Consider the following 21,942-nt stretch of genomic DNA (forward strand, 5'->3'; position numbering starts at 1 on the left):
ACTCTCTAGACCATTGCCAGTAGTCTACAGTGGAGGTATCTTTGTGGATTTCTGGGGACCTCTCTAGCACTCTGATTCTTCCTATCCCCTAGGGAGATATTGAGACCATGATTGGAAAAAGCGCAGGGACAAATAGCCAAGCAAATAAAAACACATGAACTGTGAACCAATGGCTGAGGAGCCCCCTTGGAACTGGATCAGGCCCTCTGGATAAGTGAGACAGTTGATTAGCTTGAACTGTTTGGGAGGTCCCCAGGCAGTGGAGCCAGGACCTGTCCTTGGTGCATGGCCTGGCTTTTTGGAGCCTGGGGCCTATGCTGGGACTCTTTGCTCAGCCTTGGTGTAGGGAGGAGAATGGACCTGCCTTAATTGAGTCTACCAGGCTGGGCTCACTTCCCAGGGGAGACTTTGCCTTGGAGGAGGTGGGAATGGGGGGGTGGACTGGGGGGAAGGGCTGGGGGGTGGGAGGAGGGAGGACGGGGGAATCCGTGGCTGATATGTGAAATTAATTATAAAATAAAAATATTAAAAAAATAAAGAAAACATAACCCTCCTAGATTCATGAAGTAGAGAGAAATACAAATTCATGAAATTCTTAAACTTGTGATCATCTCTTCTATTGTGAAAGATCTGTAAGAAGAACATCAACTCTGTCTCCAGTTAAGAAACATCACCACTGTCACCTCTCCAGTTTAAAATAGAAGGCTCAAGTATGATTCTGAGGTTACTTTAAAAGCATGCACATTGGATTAGAGAATATTAGAAGCAACCTGGTAGCCATACATGTATACTCTCTTGCACTCACTACTCACTCCTTCAGTGTAACTTCCAACCTTAATTCTAATACCGTATATTATTGTTAGATTTTTAAAAATGGATTTCCATAATATACATGCATGCTTGAATTTTTCTCATGTATACTTGTATAAGAATCTATATTTTCTGGGATTTTTGTAGATAACTCATTGTCATTACTACATACTACTTTGCAATTTCAATATATTGTGGTTGATTTATTTGTTTTATTGGTGAAAGATAATAAAATACAAATTTTTTTTAGCTATTTCATATAGTAATGCATTTCATAGAGTATTACTATGAAGATTATGGTAGATGCTCTTTGCAGAATATATGTGTACATTTCTGTCAAGTGTGGCCTAAGAAAGACCACAGCAGGAGCATAGAGTGTGATTGTGCTCAGCTTTTAGAGATACTGCTAAAGTGTCTGTATAAACTTTTGCTTCTAAAAGCAGTATACAAAGTTTTGATTTCTCTGTGGCACTGTGAACCCTTGGTTTTGCTTTTTCATGCTAGCCATTCTCTTGGCCATGTGACTATACTGCATTATGTTTTTAATTTATATTACTCTAGTGACTGGTGAAATTGTGGGTTCTTTGTGTGTTTACGAACCATTCATACTGCCTCTCTGTTTGGTCTGTCTTCAAGTCTTCTACTCATCTTTTAAAAAAATAGGATGTATGTTTTTCCCTATATAATTTAACAAGTTCCATGATAGATTACATATGTCATGGATATATATTTTTTCAATTTAGTTGTTTACCTTTCTTCTCTTTCATGGTTTGGTTTGATAAGCAAAAGGCTATGATCAGAATTCACATATGATGGTTGCTGTATGGATTGTGTTTCATTGATATACTGTGTTTTATTCGATATAATTGATAAACTAAGCTTGTGCCTGAATCTTATCAATCCACTCCCCCTTAAGTAGGATGAATGTATCTTTCTTCTTTTGGCTTGAATATTCTTCACAATTTATATTGCACCCCTTCCCAAACCTAGCTTATTTTTCTGTTTTATCCAGAGATACTCCTTCTATTATAATTTTATTCACCATGCCATTTCTTTTCTGTTCTTCTTTGTATGCTCCCTGACCAGAACGGTTTCCTCATTCTTAGTGTCTGTCCTAGAAACTTATCTAATACTATGAGAAAACACCATAACTAAAGCGTCTTTAGGAGAAAGTGTTTAATTAGGCTTACAGTTTCAGAGGATCAGAGTACTTGATGAAATAACAAATGCATGGCAGCATAACTAGTTGTGAACTCACATTTTGATCCCAAACAAGAGGGAGAGAGACAGGGAACACACTGAGAATGGCACGAGTCTTTTGAAACCTCAAAGTATTTAAAGATTAGAGAATAAGGATCCAATTGTCATCAAAATCACCATAATCCATTCCCTACCCTCCATAAGCTCATGGCCATATCATAATCTAAAACACACCTAGTAGAACATTTAAAAAAAAAACCATAATCATTCAGTCTTAACACTGTTCTCTTCTGAAAACTCTTTAGCTAGGACTCCACAGTCCACATAGCTCTCCAGCACTATTATCTTCCAAACTCCTGATAGGGTGACCTTTTAACCTCTGCTTACAATGTTGAAACACTCTGTTATTCCAAGTCCCAAAGTCTTCCACATTCCCCCTAAAAACAGTATTACCTGGCCTATCACAACAATCTATTACTACTGGAACCAAAGTAGGTCATAGTTACTTTTATATTGCTGTGACAACATACCATGACCAAGAGAACTTACAAAAGAAAAAAATTAATTGGCCTTACCATTTCAGAGAATTCAAATCCATGAACATGGGAACAGCTGATTGCTCATATCTTGATTCTTGATCCGTAAGCAGGGGAGAGCAAGAGAGAACACTGGAAATTGCACAAATCTTTTGAATCCTGAAATCCCACCCATAGTGACATATATCCTCTAATAAGGCCACACCTCCTAATCCTTTCCAAAGAGTTTCATCAGCTGGAGACTAAATACTCACACATGAACCTATGCCACTCTCATTCAAACAACCATAGTCTTTATTGTGTCTCTATTGCTTAGTTTATAATAATATTAGTTAAAAAGTATTGAACATCAGGTAATTTTCCAAACTCATTCATTAAATGCAGTACTTCTTTTGATTCAGAAAAGTGTCTGAGCTATGTACTATTATTAGCTTTCCTTATAAATGAGAACCCTGAGCAGACAAATGTGGTGATATTGTGTTCCCCCCAAAATATCGTGCATCCTTTAAACTTATCTGGGGTCAGAGAACAGAACAGCCACTAGATACAGAGGCCAGAAAATGGTGGCATACACACCTTTAATCCTAGCATTCTGGAGGTAGAGATCCATGCAGATCTCTGTGAGTTCAAAGCCACACTGGAAACAGCCAGGCATGGTGACTCACACCTTTAATCCCAGAAAGTGATGGCAGAAAGCAGAAAAGTATATAAGGCGTGAAAACCAGGAACTAGAGCTGGTTAAGCTTCAGGCTTTCGAGAAGCAGTTTAGCTGAGATCCATTTGGATAAGGACTGAGAGGCCTCCATTCTGAGGTAACAGGATCAGTTGAGGAATCAGCAAGGTGTGGTGGCTGTGGCTGGTTCTGTCTCTCTGATCTTTCAGCATTCACCCCAATACCTGGTTCTGGGTTTGTTTTTATTAATAAGATCATTTAAGATTCGTGCTTCAGGCAAAAGAGTCAGAGAAATACCTGTTCCTATTGTTAGGAGTCCCACAAAAATATCAAGCTAACACCCATAATGTATACACAGAGGACCTGATGTAGTTCCATGCAGGATATGTGCTTGCTGCTTCAAGTGTCTATGAGCCCATGAGAGCCCGGCTTAGTTGACTCAGTGAGCCATGTTCTCCTGGTGACCCATCTCCTCTTACTCCTACAGTATTTCTTCCCTGTCTTCTGTGGAGTTCCCTGATCTCCTAGTGGAGGGAATCAATGGAAACCTCCATTTAGACTCTTTCCCTACCCTTCTGGCTGTGACAATTTTGCCTGCTCTTGAGACTTTTTTTTGTCCCATTGGATTGCCTTGTCCAGCCTTGATAAGGGGGTTTTTGCCTTGTCTTACTGTATCTTGTTTTGTTCTGTTTGGCTGTCCTCTCTTGGAGGCCTGCTTTTCTTTGAAGAGGAAACTGAGGGAGAGTGGAGCTGAGTGAGAGAGGGGGGCTGGGATGAGTGGAGAGAGAAGAAACTGTATTTGGGATGTATTGTATGAGAAAACAATCTATTTTCAATACAAATAAAAATATTTAAATGAGGTCCATGAAGCATTGAGAAGTTAAAATATGTAGTTTATTTGCACACAAATACAGTAAGTAAAAACATGACTTAAAAGCTAAGGAGTATAATTTCAGAAGCATGAACTTAGCTATTATGTTGTGCCTCTTCAATGAGTATTTAATAATTATATACTCAATGAATGAATTAGAACTGAAAATATTGTAGAAGTAATCTAACCTAAGTAGATTGTCTTAGCAATGTGTTAACAGGGGTTAAGAGGTGAAGTAACTTGCCCTTGATCACATAGCTAACAAATAGTCGAATTATAGTGAAATTCAAAGAGTCTGAACTGCCGTTTCATTGTTCTTTCTCCTAATCCATGTTCTGAGTCTACTTTTTTTTTTTTTTTCAAAAAGATACCATTTACTTCTTTGTAAAACCCTGCTAAGCTCTATTGCTTTCAAAAGATAATCATGGGCACAAGCCATTTCTAGTGATAAAAACTGTCACTTAGATACATGTCATGACAGCTAAACAAATTGCATGAAATCATAGACTCATGGATTTATCTATAGAATCATATTGTTATAGCTGAGTAAACCTAATATCCTCCTGCAAAGTGAAAATTGCAGAGAGTTTGAAATATCTGAATGTTTCACACTGTGAGACCCAAGTGAATTTTCATTTTTCCTCTGCTTATTTGGAATCTTGGCCAGATGTAAGTTAGGCTTGGTATATACTGCCCTCATCTGCTGTAGAACACTTCTTTCCTTAACTTCATAGGCCAAATACTGCTTGCTGCTCAGGTTGAGATTAATACATCCAGGTTTTAAATCAATTCTAATATACCATACCACAGACACTGACAGTCATTTACTGGCTTTGGTTGTTGCCTGGCTTTGTATGTCCATCAAATATAAACAGGGATCAAAGAAACTAGATAGGGACAACTTCGGAAAGTGGTGAATCTGGTAAATTGGCTAAGATTTAATAAATATGTTCCTACTTATTTCAGTTTTAATATAATAGTCTAAATAACAGGAGTGTATTAAAATATCCAGAAAGGGTGATTAATTAAAACAAAAGAGGAAAAATAAGTAAAAATAAGGCATGCATTCAGTTAAAAATAACCCAATTTTCAAATCTATAAAACATTATAGATTTGCCATTTGTTCTTATAATAGCTATCCTATATCAAATAATGCCATTTAAATTATAGTTTCTGAACCTTAGAAGTATCTTAATGGACTTTTAGAAGCAGGTAGGCAATCCTGCATTTATCATTAAACTCTAAATGTATTATCATCTAATCTTTTTAAAATTATCCACCAAGTAAGAGTTTAAAACTAATCTAAACACCTTTTGAGGCCACTGTGCTTGAATTAATCTCTCCTCTTCCCCTCTCTCTCTGTGTCTCTCACTCTGTCTCTGTCTGTCCCTCTTTCTCTCCTCTCTCTCTGTTCATATAAAAGTTTATTTTCTATGTGAATACCAAGCTTCCTGCTGCTCATTTCTTATCTTCACTGCTCTCAGAAGCCTATGATCTAGTGATGAAACTTAAAAGTGGAAACATGTTTTTAATCATTGGAAATATTGAAGACATGCAAAAGCAGATAATATAATATAATGAACTCCCTGGCAACTAAGTAGCCATTATTAATCAAGAAATAATTCTGCTTCATTTTTTTGGATTATTTGGATTATTTTGGATTATTTCAAAGAAAATCCTAATTATCATACCAATTTATCCAGATAATGCTATAAAATGTTATCTGCTAGACATGGCATGGCCGATGAACCCATGAAGTCACAGCAGTTTGCATAATACTGCCATAAGATTGAACTCATCAGCACTCCACCATGGAAGAGGGAAAGTATCATAAGGCCCTAACCTTCTCGGAAGAGCTAAAGTTGAACGTTGCAGAAGGAGTGGGAATCATATTTCTCATTGGTGTATCCACTGGTACATTTCTCCCCCTCAAACAGCTCCCATCCAGAACCTTGCAAGCGGCCTCAATGAATACCTTGAGTCCAAAAAATAAAATAAAATAAAAATAAAAAGGCACGGGAGTAGTATTAAGCACCTGGAAAGATGTGATTTGGTGGGACATGAAGGTAATAAAGGAGAATAATCTGAGGAAATTTGATCAAAGAATATAATACATTTATTTATAGATGTACTAAATGGTAAAAGAATAAAATGAATAAATTCAAAAATAAAATTAATAAATTAATTCATATTAAATCTATGATTTACATTCATATTTCCTTAGATAGCCTTTTTTCAATTGCTTATTGAAATCTATATCCAAATTACTCTATTCTAATATTGAATTCATTTTATACATCTCTTTTTTTTCTTTTTTTTTTTTTTTTTTTTGGTTATTCAAGACAGGGTTTCTCTGTGTAGCTTTGTGCCTTTCCTGGAACTCACTTGATAGCCCAGGCTGGCCTCGAACTCACAGAGATCTGCTTGCCTCTGCCTCCCGAGTGCTGGGATTAAAGGCGTGCGCCACCACCGCCCGGCTCATTTTATACATCTCTTAAACCTATTTACTTTGTTCATTTAAATTATTTTTTCTTATAGTTTTCTAAAAACACAAAAAATAACAAATGAGAAAAAAATACATTTCCTAGATTTTACTGATCATATCTGATATAGTTAGGGTTAATATTGCTGTGATGAAACACCATGACCAAAGCAATTTGGGGAGGAAAGGATTTGTTTCACTCACAGTTCCATATCACAGTTAATCACCAAAAGCAGTGAGAGCTGGAACTCACCCAGGGAAAGAAGGTGAAGGTAGGAGCTGATGCAGAGATGATGGAGGGATGTGGCTTACTGGCTTGCTCTCTGACTGCTTTCTTATAGAACCCAGGACCACCAGCCCAAGGATGGCACCACCTGCTGGGCTCTCCTCTGTGGACCACTATTTGAAAAAATTCCTTATAGCCATTTCTTATGGAAGCATTGTCTCAGTTAAGGCTACCTCTTCCGTGATGACTCTAGCTTGAGACATTGTCCTAAAACTAGCCAATAAAACTTCTCTTCTTGATAGGATTTTTCAAAATGTGGTCTTCTATACTCTTCACTACATGTAAAATGACAGATTAATCTAGAAGCTGCCTCGGATTTAAGTTTATCGGGCCCTTTATTAAAGAGTGGTTAATTGACATTTTAACTTTTTCATTGCTTTAATATCAGTGATTCTCTAACTTCCCTTGACCCCAATTTTAGTTGTGTAATGATTAAACTTTAAAGTCGTAAGTTCTCAGTAGTTCATTATATTAGAAATGATGAAAATAGAGCAAGAGGGCATGAATAGCACCAAAAAATCTGTCTTCCAAACACAACAGGACTGGTGTGCATTATGAACTCACAGAGCCCATGGCAGTAAAAAAAATGCCCCTCACAAGTTCAAGACAGTTAGGATCCCAGTCTGGAGATGGGGAAGTGGACATGATCGAGAAGCTATCTCCAATTGACAACTACTTGCAGAGGAAAAATTAATTTTCTCCAAGGGAGTCTCACTGAGTATACAAACCACACATAAGTGCAGCTTCCACACCCACCCATTGATGATCAACACAAAATGAACTCAATGGCATCTTTGGAGGCTTTTTGTTGTTGTTTTGTTTTAGTTTTTTTGTTTGTTTCATATCTTTTTACTTCAGCAATTTTATCCTTACTGCTCTTTTGCCTGTATACTATGGGTTCTGATTTTATGTTTGTTATGGAGTATATGTGTTTGTGTTGTGTGTGTGCATGTGTGTGCGTCTGCGTGTGTGTGTGTGCGTGTGCGTGTGCGTGTGTGTGTGTGTGTGTGTGTGTGTGTGTGTTTCATGCATTTGCTTTGAATTCTGGTTTCTTAGTGGGCTTTTTTGTTGTTAATTGTCTGCTTTCTAAAGAGGGAGAGCAAGAAGGTATGGAGTTGGATGGGTAGAAAACAATCTGGAAGGAAAGAGGGAAGTGGAAACCATGATCAGAATATATTGTATGAAAAATTATTTTCAATAAAAATACTGAAATATAATACTCTTACATAAAATTATCAAAAAATATTTTAATTTTTTTCTGGGAGTTTTTCCACTTTTTAATGGGGAACTAAAGTTGAATTTGTTGATAGTTTCAACCTGTAGTTATTCATTTATTAACTGTCATTCTAAACTTTTAAAAATAGTACTTTTCTTTATTTTATGTGTATAAGTGTTTTATTTGCATGTAAGTGCATGAGTTCAGTTCCTGCAGAAGTCAGAATAGGGAGTCAGTTACCTCAGAACTGACATTATAGATTGTTGTGAACTACCATGTGCGTGCTGAGAACTGAAACAGGTCCTCCTCAAGAGCACCAAATTTTGCTCTTAACCCCTGTGCCAGTGCCATCTCAACAGCACCAAAGATTTACTTTCGATTGTTTCTTACCTGAAGAGCTCATCAGAGAAAATAAGAATAAATGTTTGATGTCAAGGACAATCTGAGATTTGTAAAGAAAGTTTACGTTAAAAAGTCACGCAGCCAAGACAGACTTTGAGAGAACGAGGAGGAAGGAGAGAAAATGGCATCCATGGATTACAGTACCTACAGCTAAGCTGCAGCCCAGCAGGGCTACAGTGCTTACACTGCCCAGTCAACTCAAGGATATGCACAGACCACCCAGGCATATGGGCAACAAAGCTATGGAACCTATGGACAGCCTATTGATGTCAGCTATAACCAGGCTCAGATCACTGCCACCTATGGGCAGACTGCATATGCGACTTCTTATGGACAGCCTCCCACTGGTTATACCACTCCAACTGCATCCCCGCCCCCCCAGGCATACAGCCAGCCTGTCCAAGGATATGGCACTGGTGCTTATGACACCACTGCTGCTACAGTCACCACAACCCAGGCCTCTTATGCAGCTCAGTCTGCATATGGCACCCAGCTTGCCTACCTACCCAGCCTATGGCCAGCAGCCAGCAGTCATTGCACCTACAAGACCACAAACCTGCTGAGACTAGACAACCTCAATCTAGCACAGGGGGTTATAACCAGCCCAGCCTAGGATATGAACAGAGTAACTACAGTTATCCCCAGATACCTGGGAGCTATTCCGTGCAGCCAGTCACCGCACCTCCATCCTGTCCTCCTACCAGCTACTCCTCCTCACAGCCTACTAGTTACGATCAGAGCAGTTACTCTAAGCAGAACACCTATGGACAGTCGCGCAGCTCTGGACAGCTGAGTAGCTACGGTCAACAAAGCAGTTATGGGCAGCAGCTTCCTACTAGTTACCCCCCTCAGACTGGATCCTACAGCCAGGCTCCAAGTCTATATAGCCAACAGAGCAGCAGCTACGGGCAGCAGAGTTCATTCCGACAGGACCACCCCAGTAGCATAGGTGTTTATGGGCAGGAGTCTGGAGGATTTTATGGACCAGGAGAGAATCGTAGCATGAGTGGCTCTAATAACCGGGCAGGGGAAGAGGAGGACTTGATCGTGGAGGCATGAGCAGAGGTGGGCGAGGAGGAGGACATGATGGAATGGGCAGTGCTGGAGAGCAAGGTGGCTTCAATAAGCCTGGTGGACCCATGGGTGAAGGACCAGATCTTGATCTAGGCCTTCCTATAGACCCCGATGCCTTCCTATAGATCCCGATGAAGACTCTGACAACAGTGCAATTTATGTGCAAAGTTTAAACGACAATGTGACTCTGGATGACCTGGCAGACTTCTTTAAGCAGTGTGGGGTTGTCAAGATGAACAAGAGAACTGGGCAACCCATGATCCACATCTACCTGCATAAGGAGACAGGAAAGCCTAAAGGAATGCCACAGTGTCCTATGAAGACTCACCACTGCCAAGGCTGCCGTGGAGTGGTTTGATGGAAAAGATTTTCAAGGAAGAAAACTTAAAGTTTCTCTTGCCTGAAAGAAGCCTCCAATGAACAGCATGCGGGGTGGCATGCTACCTCGTGAAGGCAGAAGAATGCCACCACCAATTCCTGGAGGTCCTGGTGGCCCAGGAGGTCCTGGAGGACCCATGGGTTGAATGGGAGGCTGTGGAGGAGACAGAGGAGGCTTCCACCCAAGGGGACTCCGGGGCTCCCGAGGGAACCCCTCTGGAGGAGGAAATGTCCAGCACAGAGCTGGAGACTGGCAGTGTCCCAATCCGGGCTGTGGAAACCAGAACTTCGCCTGGAGAACAGAATGCAACCAATGTAAGGCCCCTAAGCCCGAGGGCTTCCTCCTGCCACCCTTCCCACCTCCGGGTGGTGATCATGGCCGAGGCGGCCCTGGTGGTATGGGGGGATGAAGAATGGACTTAAGGACCGTGGCGGTCCTGGAGGAATGTTCAGAGGTGGCCGAGATGGAGACAGAGGATGGCTTCCGAGGTGGTCGTGGCATGGACCATGGTGGCTTTGGTGGATGAAGACAAGGTGGTCCTGGGGGGCCTCCTTGACCACTGATGGAACAGATGTGAGGAGGAAGACGCGGATGTGGAGGGCCTGGGAAAATAGATAAAGGCAAGCACCCTGAGGAACGTAGAGACCGGCCCTACTAGAGAGACCCGCAGAGCAGCATTGACAACCAGATTTATTTTTTAAAACAGAAAATGTTTTAAATTTATAATTCCATATTTATAATGTTAGCCACAACATTATGATTATTCCTTGTCTGTACTTTAGTATTTTCACCATTTGTGAAGAAACATTAAAACAAATTAAATGGTTAAAAAAAGTCACGTAGCCAATTGTTGTCTGCATTTCTTTATATTGAGTTCACTTTCCCTCTGATATCATTTTCTGCCTACCTGAACAGACATTCTTTATCTTCCTTTGTTGTCAGAAAATATTTGCATTTCCCTTACTTTTTAAAAATACTTTTGTGAGGTATAGCATTCTAGTTTTTTAATAAATATTTTATGAGGTATGGAGTTCTAGTTTTACTTCTTGTTTTCTTTCAGGACTTAAATAATTTCTTCACTATTTTTCATTTGTGTTCAACAGAATTTCTACTCTTGTCCTCATTTTTGATCCTTCTATCCATAAGTGTCTTTTTCATATTTGAATAATTTAAGCATTTTTCTCTTTATCCCTAATGTGAATAGTTTGACTGTGATGTAATTTTACTACTATTTCTTATGCTTGCATTTCATTGAGATGATGTATTTCTTAATTGGTTTTCATGTGATTTGGAAAACCTTCAACTATTATTTTTCTCGCCTGAAGTTGTTCTACAACACACTGATTTTATTCTTGCTCCTTAATTTTTCTTATTTTATTTTTAATAGATTTTATGATATGCCTTTAGTTTACCTTCTTTTGCTTTAATAAATCACCATGACCAAAAGCAACTTGAAGAGGAACTGGTTTATTTGGCTTACATATTTTGATCAAGTCCATCATGGAAGTATGGTAGGACAGGAACCTGGAGACAGGAACTGAAGCAGAGACCATGGAAAAACACTGATTAACAGCTTGCTTTTATGGCCCCCTCAGCTTTCTTATATATCCCAAGACCACCTGACGAAGGGTAGCACTGTTCAGAGTAGGCTTGGCCCTTCCACATCAATCATTAGTCAAGAAAATGCCTTCAAAGACTTACTTAGAGACAATCTGTTGACAGCTTCTTTTCAGTTGAGGTTCCTTCTTCTCAGATGACTCTAGCTTTGTTATGTTGATAAACAAAACCAAGCAAACAACTAATCAGCACAGATTTCAAGTTCCTTAATATATTTTCCAAAACATTAAATATGCTATTAATAACATTATATCTTAATATATACATATATATTTCATATAAAACATTATAACATCTATGTTTAGGAAATTGGTTTGAGTCTTTTACGTCTTCTGTGTTTTTACCAATCCAAATATATAAAATATAGTTACAGTAACTATTTTTAATACTTTTGACTGTTAAGTGTTAAACCTGTGTTAGTTCTGGCACAGGTTCAATTGACATTTTCTCCTCATTATAGTAAACAAAGTCTTGATTCTTTACATGATAATTTTGTGAGAATATTTAATATCATTAAGTTCACCATATTTATAAAAATATATTTTATGTATTAATATATGTAAAGTGTGCATCACTATTGTAAATATTTTGATTATTTTATATGTTGTTTTTAAAATTTCAGGTCAGTTTTGCTTAGTATTCTTTCACTATTATGGAAATACTTTCCAGATGCTCAATAACTCCAAAATTTGAGGTTTTATTTTTTTCAATCTAAATATATAGAAGAAGAGTCATTCTTGGTATATGTTAGCATTCAGAATTGTGCCTTTAGGTAGATAGAAGTTCTTCCTCAAGACTGGATTATTTCTTATATGCATGTTCCAAGTTTTGTGTTTTGTCTGTATAAGCTCTTATTTCATAGAATTTAGACACTTTAGTAGAAATTATCTCTATATTTGTTCCTTCTAGAATTACATATAAATTTTATCAATTCAACTCATAAAGTTGGGCAAGCTATATGTGGGGCAACCTTCCTTGCATTATGCTGGAAAAACTCATCAAAGCATTTGTTGGGATTACCATGCTATCTGTCTCTCAATGATTATTATATGTTATTGTTTCTTGATATCCAGTATCTTGAAAATGATTGTTTCATATGTTTTGCTTGTGTTTAATTTTAATTTTAAGTTAGAAGATGTGGTGATACTTTATTCTCCAATATATTGTACACCCTAATAAACTTATCTGGGATCAGAGAACAGAACATTCACTAGCTAGAAATAGAGGTCAGAAAATGGTGGCACAGACACTTTTAATCATAGCATTCTGGAGGCAGAGATCTATCTGGATGAGGATGATCAGCTCTATGAGTTCAAAACTACACTGGAAACAACCAGGCATGGTGACACACACCTTTAATCCCAGCACTTGAGATCTCATGTCTTTGCTTGGGAAAGACACATGCCTTTAATTCCAGGAAGTGATGTCAGGAAGCAGAAAGGTATATAAGGTGTAAAGACCAGGAACTGGGCTTGTTAAGCTTTTAGGCTTTTAGCAGCAGTACAGCTGAGACCCATCTGGATGAGGACTCAGAGGCTTCCAGTTTGAAGAAACAGGATCGGCTGAGAAGTTGGCAAGGTAAGGTTAGCTGTGTCTTTTTCTGTTTCTCTGATCCTTTAGTGTTCACCCCAATACCTGCCTCTGGGTTTGTTTTTATTAATAAGACCTTTTAAGGTTCATCTACAAGAAGATAAATCTAGTGCCTATGGATTGAACAATTAAAGACATTAAATGTACATGTTTAAATATACACATCATATCACAATATAATATTAAGCTATCACATTTTAACATATTTGATATATACAAATTGTATATGTTAGTGTTATGAGTGCTCATAATATTTTATTCTGGTTTACGAAAATCTTTTCAATTTGACTTTAAAAGATACCCGGTGTTCTTTTTTGTCAACAAGATTTTTCAGATTCAGTTTGTATATTCGCTTCCTTAGATCTATTGATGCTCTGAAAATGAAGAAAGGGCATTTTGAAGAAGAGAGAAAGGGATGACGTGTATGAAACACTAAAAATACCCAAAGTATAATAGCAAATTATGTTTAAGGCAAATTAGAAAATGACTGGTAAATATTCAAAACCTCAGCAAGCAAACCTCAGGCCCACCACTCCATTCAGCATACCTCTCAACAAATACCCCAACACAGCATAAATACACAAACATATACACTAACACCTTTCGCCATTCAGATCAAACAACAAATAACAACAAATAAAGAGATTAATTCCAATTTTGTGAATACTGGAAAATTATATGAAATATGTTCATTAAATATCTATTCAATTTTCCTGTCAATGGAGGTACTTTTAGCAATTTCTTATATGATTGGTCATATACAAATGAGGAGAATTCCAGTAAAAAAAATACTGATGACCATAATACAATGTATTCTGTCTTAGTTACTGTTTTATTTCTGTGGAAAGAGACCATGACCAAGACAACACTTAGAAAAAGAAAGTATTTAATTAAGAGCTTGCTAATAGTTTTAGAGGGTTAGTCCATGATCATCATGGCAGGAAGAAGACAGGCAGAGAACTAGAACAATAGCTTTAAGCTTTATATTTTCATTTGCAGGTGGCAGAAAAAGAGAGTTCTGATGTGGGCTTTTGAAACCTCAAAGCCTGCCCTCAGGGATATATCTCCTCCAACAAGGCCACACTTCCTCCAACAAGGCCACATTTCCTAATACTTTCCAAACAGTTCTACAACCCAGTGACTAAGCATTCAAGTATAAAACCCTATGGGGGAATTTTCATTCAAACTACCACAAATTCTCTTGATAAAAATTTAATATTTGGAAGAAAATAACGTGTACAAATAAAAGCCATGAAGAAATTAGCTAGCATTATTAGTTAACAAACTTTTCACCAACATTTTAAGTTTGTCTTTTCATGACCAATATTAATGAAAAGAAATAGATCCAGTTATCTTATTTCACCCTCCTTTCTTCTTCAGAAATCATTAATTTAGAATAAGATACAAGCCAAAAAGGATTAGCGAGGTAGGAATAATGGTGATTGTTGTATAAAAGAGATAATCAGCTAATTTTTGACAATCAATGAGTCATGGGGGCCCATTGGGTAACTTATGTTTACATGAATGAGCATGTTTCTTCAGGTGAGTTTCTGTACCATTTGTCTCTCACTGTGCCTGTTACATATGGAAGATAATTTTTGCCATAATTAAAACAGTAGCTTAGGGGGTGAATAATTAGTTTATATTTGTGATCATTGAACACTGAGATAAAAACACTATTCATTATAAATTTATATACCAGGTAATAAAACATAAGGCATTAATTAACATATATTTATTTTAAATATGTAAATTTTGCATTGCTTTAATATCCATATTATCTGTAATCTCTTGATTTTTTTTCAGTGGAGAGCCATAAGTGTGATATATATGCACATGTGTGTGAGTACATACATACACAAAAACTAGAAGAGGACCTCTGGTATCCTACTCTATCACTCTTCTACTTACTCTTTTTAGTAGACTATCTCATTGAACAGGAAGTAAGGAAGTAGCTGGTGTTCAGAAGTTTCAGTGATCCTTCTGTGTCTATTCCCTACCTCAATGGGGTTACATAGGCATGTTCTAAGTTATACTTAGTTTTTCATGTGAATCTGAAGTTTTTAACTTGGATTCCTATGCTTCTGCTACACAGTGTTCTCTTTTCCACTGGGCTGTATCTCCATTCCTCCGGCCTTGAACTAGCTATTTCTGCCTCTACTTTCTGAGTACGGAGGTTACAAGCATGTGCCATTGTGCCTCATGGTGTCATCTCTCAATTCTTCCATTTAAAATTTATTAAATTGGCAAAATGTCATTTGGAAGAAAAATTAAATGTCTTATATCTTCCTATACACTGAGAGTAAAGTGTAAATAATAAGGGATAATATATTCCTTTTGTAATAATTTCAGTGGCCAGATTATTGTTTATGTTCACCTATACTAAGGTAGTTCTTTTTTATTCATTTTTAAAGTTTTATTACACAACAAACATTATTTAATAACACTTTCATTTCACAGATTTACATAAGACCCAGAAATGCTATTTAATTCAGTACAAGGACTCAAACAGTTCATGAAAATCTCACATAAGCACCCTAGCCATGTGTAACACATACCCTCCTTTGCTACATAGAAAAAAAGATGTAAACCATCTTGTTTGCATTGTAAGAAGTAATAGTAAAGAATTCTATCAAAAAGAATATTTTTCAGACTAATCTAGTTACCCTGTATAACACAAACTTGAAAACTACTTTACCAGAACATTAGGTTTGGTGTTTATTGATTTCAAAAATCTGTTTGTTACTACTTCTAATAACCCTACTGTCAGACACAACAAGGTGTCCATAGAGTTTAAAGCACTGTTAAAATTCTTTATTTTTCAAAGATTTATTTGTTTTATTTTGATTGGTGTTTTGTCTGCATGCATGTCAATACACCATATGTATGTTGTGCCCATGGAATCTCAAAAATGGTGTCAGAGTCTCTGGAACTGGAGTTACAGATGGTTGTGGTCCACCATGTGGATGTTGAGAATCAAACCCAGATCCTTTGGAAGATCAGCTCGTGCTCTCAACTGCTGGACCATCTCTTTGGTCCAAGTTAGATTTCGTACTAAAGATCAGTTCATTTGACTCCCACACAAAGCCTAATATAGAATGCAACCACATGTTCAAGAAAAATCCAGGTTGACAAGGTGTCATAAGATAGTCATGATCCTCAAAGGCAGAAAAGCCTGAGCTAAAGCAGAAATTTAGCACCTCCAATTAAAATGCATATGCTTCAAAGTGATACATCTTTTAAGTAGTTAGAGTAAAAAAATAAATGAAGGGGAACAAAATTATTTAAAAAATAAAGTTAAGTAGTATGTGCAAAGCTACAATGTTAAAAACTTGAATACTTACTAATACTGACAGATCTTTGAACTATAATACATCAGCATAAAGATAGTACACTCTTATCTTTAAACATAATCAGGACAATGAAATGTCTTAGCTTGTAAATAGGTTGTCTCCAAGACTAAAGGCCAGAGTTTAATCCTTGGAGTCCATATACTAGAAGTTGAGAAGGGACTCCAAGTTATCCTCTAATATCCACATTGGAGAGTATTGTGACCTTACTCACTGACACATATACTTACATACAATCTCAAAATAATTGTTTAACAAAAGAGCTAGAGATGGGTGGCACATGCTTTTAATCCCATTACTCAGGAAACAGAGGCAGGCTAATCTTTATGAGTTCAAGGCTGGTATGGTCTACATAGCAATTTCTATGACAGCTGGAGTTAGACTGAGATCAGCACACAGAACTTCATTTCTCTACCCTTCTATACCTCTCAATATTGCCATGAGCATATCCATTGGATAATCCATAATCATATAACGATATCTATACTTTCTGGCATGAAAAGATTTTGTTCTCCTGGAAGGAATTTCAGCTCATTAATAGCATTTCTGTGCCCAACACAATGCTTTATATACTATTATGTGATAAATTAATCTTATTATGCCTCTAGATTCAGCAATATACAGGAGAGGGTTATTGGTGTTCCTATCATAGGTCAATGCACAAGTATAAAAGTTTCCATCAGCATCACCATCTACATAAAATTGAAATAACCTTTCATGACTCAGCTGAAAATAACATTTACTTTAAGTTATCACCATATTGGTAGCTATTTGCTGGACATGTTATTTCATAATATTTTATATTGCTATTTATTTAGGATTTCATGTTTTTTTATTTTTCCAGAGAATTTGAGGAATTATCATTTACATTCATTCACTGACTCCTTCCATTGTGCTTAAAGCACTGGTGAGCACATAATAGGTGATGAACAAAAATTAGTTCAATTCTTCTAAACAGACTTAATATAGCCCTCTCTATTCCATTCATTATGGATAATATAAGTGTAAAAACAAAATATTCAATCTTGACCTTTCATCAGAATCACTGACTTCTTAGTTCCCCGAGTCCAATTTTCCATTTGGTTTATTTATCACCAAGTCAACAAGATAACACATAAATTCATGATTTTATAAACTCTTTTTGTTTATTCATTATATACTAAAAGTCATTTTGTTAGGGCTTATTTATACTGTTTATAAAATTTCCTAATGACATATTTTCCAAAATATTTTTCTTTTTCAAGGGACTAGTGAAAAAATTTAATGATATTTTTATTTGTATGGGTGTTTCACCTATATGTATGTATATATTTGTGCCTGGTGTGGTCAGAAGAGGCACCAGATCTCATAGGACTGAAGTAAGGGAGGGTTGTGAGTATCTTTATGGATGCTGAGAACTGAACCTAAATTCTTTGGATAAAGCAGCCAGTACTCTTAACTGCTGGGTATTTTTTCACCTCCTTTTTATTTATTTATTTAGACAGGATCTTACCATGTAACTCTGGCTGACCTAGAAATCACTATACAGATTAGGTTGGGCTTGAACTCTCAGAGATACATCTGCCTTTGCCTCATGAGTTCTGCAATTAAAAGAATGTACCAACATGGCTGGCTTGTATTCTGTCTTTTGCTTTGAAAATTATTATATGTACACATTGTTAAAATTCAAATACTATGCTTAGGGAAATGGAAATCAGAACATGAGTCATGCTTACTTTCATATATACCTATTAATATTGTAAAATATATTATAATATCCATTATAAATATATCATTATTTATTGCCATATATGGTAGTTTGCATGAGAATGGTGTGGTAGTATTGTGTTCCTCAAAACATTGTGCACATTAATAAACTTATCTGGGGTCAAAGAACAGAACAGCCATTAGATACAGAGGCTAGAAAATGGTGGCACTCACACCTTTAATCCTAGCATTCCAAAGGCAGAAATCCCTCTGAATCTCTGTGAGTTCAAGGCCATACTGGAAACAGCTCTCTGGTGCCATGTCTACCTGCTTGCCACCATGCTTCCTGCCATGATGATTATGAACTAAATATCTAATACTGTAAGCCAGCCCAATTAAATATTTTCCTTTATAAGAGATACTATTTTCATGATGTCTCTTCACAACAGTATATCATTAACTAAGGCACCATGGGACTATATACCATTTTCTTGATAATGTAATAATGATAAAACTACTATTTATTTAATTTCTTTGCATTGTAAAATTTATACCATCATCAGTATCATCCTTGAGCTACTTTATTATAATTACATACGTATTTTCCTTAGTCTTTCTGTTTCTCAATATACCACTATTCAATCTGTTGTATTGTACAAGGGTAACTGAAGGACAAAACTCAAGGAAAAGTGATATCAACTTCTTAAATAATATCCTATCTTATCTTGAACAATATCTCACTAATGAAATTTTATGCCATTTTTGGTAAGTAGAACAAAGGCTCATTAATGTATCATGGTAATTTGAGGTTTCTATAGAATCTATTAATGGGAAAGATAAAGGAAAAATTAGAGCATAATAATCCATTTAATTTTTTGAGAAGCACAAAAGCAGAGTGACAAACAACTTCCAATATTCACAGTTACTTAGTAAATGGTATTTATGTTACTTTCATTTATTATTTAGTTTATTCTCAATGTTAATGTGTCACTAGTCTTGGGACATGTATGTCTTATGGAATATCCTAAATTGAGTGCTGTGGGATATCTTTCTGTATGCTGTGAATATGTGTTGCTCTGATTGGTTGATAAATAAAGCTGCATTGGCCTATGGCAAGGCAGCTTAGAGGCAAGTGGGAAATCCAAGCAGAAATATGAAAAGAAGAAAGTAGAGGAGGGGGAGACACCAGCCACCACTGAAAGAGCAGCAAGATGCCAGCACTCTGGTAATGCCACAGCCACGTGGCAACTTACAGATTAATTGAAATGGGTTAAGTTATAAGAACTAGCTAGTAAGAATCCTGATATAGGCCATACAGTTGGTAATTAACATTAAGCCTCTGAATGATTATTTTATAAGTGGCTGAGGGACCATGTGGCCGGGCAGCACTGGCTGGGACCAGAGAAACCATCTGGCTATACTCGAGTTTCATTTTTCTATCTAACATCTGTCTATCTAATCTCTATTTGCATTTTTACATACATATACTCATATTGGCTCAGAAAAATTGGAAGTATAACATTGGTTAAGTAGGGGGAAATAAAATCACTGATTGTAAATATGGAGTCTAAATGAGAATCGCTTGTGCTTTTACTACTTTGCTTGGACTAGTTATGTTGATTATTGCCATGTCAAGTAGAAGTGGAGAAAATGTGTGAATTGGGAGGACAATATGAGAGATAAGTCAGTATACACAAAAATCCAGTATTTTGCTTATTACTATACCTTCCTTTCTCTGAGGTAAATGATGAGTATGGACTTTATTAGCTATGTACTTGTACATAGAAAACAATTTGCAACCACTCTGATATCCATCACTATTTACTTAACTCTCTGAGTTCCAGTTTCTTCAATAGCATTAAAATTGAAGCACATCTGCTTGTATATATTGTATATATCATGGATATAATGACTTGAAGAAAAAGAATCAATGTCTGACAACACTGAGGGACTCCATTAGGAGTAAGGATATTACCATAGTGTTAACCTATTATTTTTACTTCTCCGGTTACGTCTTTGTAGATTCTAATTTAAAACAAACATCTAGAGATCTTACCAGACTACAGAACAACTAGAAAATAACTATTGAAAGGTATTAGGCATAGTCTGCAATAACTTTGATGTTCTGTTAGATTTCTGTCACATAGTAAATAACTGACATAAGTCAAGTTACTAGGATAAAAGACACATCTGGGAATGGTGGCTCACACCTGTGATCTCAACACCTAGAAGGCAAAGGCAGGCAGGTCTCTGGGATTTTGAGGTCACCCTGATCTCCATGGTGTGTTCCAGGAAAGCCAGGGCTAGGTAGAGAGATTTTTCTCTCCCTCCACCCCCATAAAAATGGTGAAAATTATTTTGTCGTCTAGATTTGTGGAGAATATATGATAGAATATATCAATTATCTGATTAACAAGAAACATAAGAAATGAGGAAAGAGATGGGGGTAAGGGTTCTCATAACCTCTATTTTGAACTCACCCACCAATGGTGTGAAGATTTCTCAAAATGGCCCACCTCTTAAAGAGTCTACCACTTTTCAATAGTGCTAACCTGAAAACTAAGCCCAGAAAAGAAGTTTTTGGAGAGTGAGCCACATTTAAAATATATCAAATACCATTGTCTTTTTCCCCCTCCAATTGCTCACTGGAATGTTTATTTTCTATAATCTAAGATTATTGTCACTTAGTCAATATCTTCCTGATCTTCCTTTTTATGATTATTTTTAACCAAAGTCTTGATTCCATATTAGAATCTGGCTCCTGGATTGAGTTTAATAGTTCTGTAAGTTCTGGAGTTGCAGGCACTCTTTGTTTGTTTGTTTGTTTTGAGACAGGGTTTCTCTGTGTAGCTTTGCACCTTTCCTGGAACTCACTAAGTAGCCCAGGCTGGCCTCGAACTCACAGAGATCTGCCTGCCTCTGTCTCCCATGTGCTGAGATTAAAGGTGTGCGCCACCACCAACCAGCTTGCAGGTACTATTTAAAAAAAAAGATTTAGAAAATGTTTGTGAGCTCATCATCATCTTCATAGAAAGACCAACTATTGCAGGCTCAGGCTATTTTCAATCTTGTCTTCTAATGTGAATTTATCAGACTCTATTTTCCATGATAAAATTTTTATCATCAGGTTATTATCCTACTACTACATTTGGAATCTCACATTAATTTTGTCTCAGGATGACCTGGGTTTTTAAGGACTTAATATGATTCTGATAAAATTATTTTTTAAAAGATATAGTCTGAGAATTTTAATTGTGTTTTCCCAAATCATGGTCTTAACAAGGTAGAATAACTTTATTATCAGAAACAGTTCTAATCCCTAATAGTTCTCGTAGAGTTAATGCATTAATATTAAAATAATAATTGTAACCTGGCATATCTACTGGGTCCTCTATGGATACTCTAATTATTTTATGAGGAATCATTGAAAGGAGAAGGTAATCTTTAGTCTCAATCTTGCTACTTTTGAAGGAACTTACTTGTCTACTTTGTCTACTTTCTGCTTTCTGTCTGTGCTATCTTACTATCTGGAATAGTTACAATACTGAAACACAGATAATAGAATTACCTAGAGGAATAAGCGTGTGCAGGGCACATATGTATATGCATGTCATGCTGGGATGTGGACATTAGAGGAAAATTTGGCGAAGTAGGCTTTCTCCACCATTTAGGTCCTAGAGATCAGTCTTGGGTTGCCAGGTTCTATGGCAAGTGTCTGTACCTACTGAGCCATCTTGTCAATCTGGAAAAAAAATTTTTACCTCTTTGTC

The 21,942-nt window shown here is 36.7% G+C and overlaps 1 pseudogene; it reads left to right on the forward strand.

Moving 5' to 3' along the window:
• Window positions 1-8,597: 8,597 nt before the first annotated feature.
• On the forward strand, window positions 8,598-10,587 carry LOC114686053 (annotated as a pseudogene).
• Window positions 10,588-21,942: the final 11,355 nt, after the last annotated feature.

Source organism: Peromyscus leucopus, chromosome X (genome assembly GCF_004664715.2).
Source record: "Peromyscus leucopus breed LL Stock chromosome X, UCI_PerLeu_2.1, whole genome shotgun sequence".
NCBI lineage: Eukaryota > Metazoa > Chordata > Mammalia > Rodentia > Cricetidae > Peromyscus > Peromyscus leucopus.